This window comes from Octopus bimaculoides, chromosome 30 (genome assembly GCF_001194135.2).
Source record: "Octopus bimaculoides isolate UCB-OBI-ISO-001 chromosome 30, ASM119413v2, whole genome shotgun sequence".
Taxonomy (NCBI): Eukaryota; Metazoa; Mollusca; class Cephalopoda; order Octopoda; family Octopodidae; genus Octopus; species Octopus bimaculoides.
The window spans coordinates 2,126,294-2,127,615 of record NC_069010.1 but is presented as its reverse complement, the minus strand read 5'-3'; positions in this window follow the sequence as shown (position 1 = coordinate 2,127,615).

The window sequence follows — 1,322 nt, the reverse complement described above, 5'->3', positions numbered from 1 at the left end:
CATATGTATACTCTTTACTCTTTTATTTGTTTCAGTCATTTGAGTGCGGCCATGCTGGAGCACCGCCTTTAGTCGAGCAAATCGACCCCGGGACTTATTCTTTGGAAGCCTAGTACTTATTCTATCGGTCTCTCTTTTGCCGAACCGCTAATTTACGGAGACGTAAACACACCACCATCGGTTGTCAAGCAATGCTGGGGGGGGGGCAAACACAGACACACAAACGTATACACACAAATACATATATACGACAGGCTTCTTTCAGTTTCCGTCTACCAAATCACTCACAAGGCTTTGGTTGGCCCGAGGCTATAATAGGAAACACTTGCCCAGGGTGCCACGCAGTGGGAATGAACCTGGAACCATGTGGTTGGTAAGCAAGCTACTTACCACACAGCCACTCCTGCGCCTATGATTAACATTTAATACTATACATTTCGGATAAACAAATTGCTGATACACAGTTCAGTCTTTTGTATTCTTATACAAGGATGTTGCTCACAGAGACTTTGAAGTTTCGACCAGCTAAAGCCATCGTCGGACTGTCCTTCGATGGCTTAGCTGGCCGAAACTTTGAAGTTACTGTCATCAACATCCTTGTATAAGAGTACAAAAGTATAGAGTAATCAATTAAATTAATGTAAAGTTGTTTTTATTATAATTGAACATAAAAATAAACATTTATATATATCGCCAAGTTGGAACGTTGAACTCTGCACATTTTTTCTTTCTCCCTTTTTTCCCCTCTTTATCCTTTCTGTGGAAGAGCGTAGGCTCGAAACGTAAAATACTTTTCCTGAGCGTTTCACATATACACCTACTTGTTGTCCCTACACCTGTCTTTGTCTTTTGTTTTCTGTAAATTAGTTATAGCCGGTTCATAGGGTTACACAGAATTTCGCGTCTATAAAACGCTTAGCTTTACATATGCCTTGTAAAACCATATATTATTATTATTATTATGGGCGCCGCCAATTGTGAAGCTCTTAGTCTTATCATTAAAGGAGCGAAACAGTGTATTAGCAATTGGTTGATAACTGATAAAGAATTGGGGACCTTCTGTGTTTGTTTCCCGTCCAGTTTTTACACTCAGTACACGTTATGTCGTATGTTGATTTACCATACAATGGAGCATAGTGGGGTCATAAAATGATGTAATGATTGCATTGTTCAATTAAATGAAGCCGCTTGAAACGATCGTACTGCAATGCTTCTTGATATCCTGTTATTTTGATTTTATTCACCTTACTTCGAGGTGTGCGGATAATACCGGACTGACTTGGTACCTCAACTGAATCTCAATTATATATATATATATATAT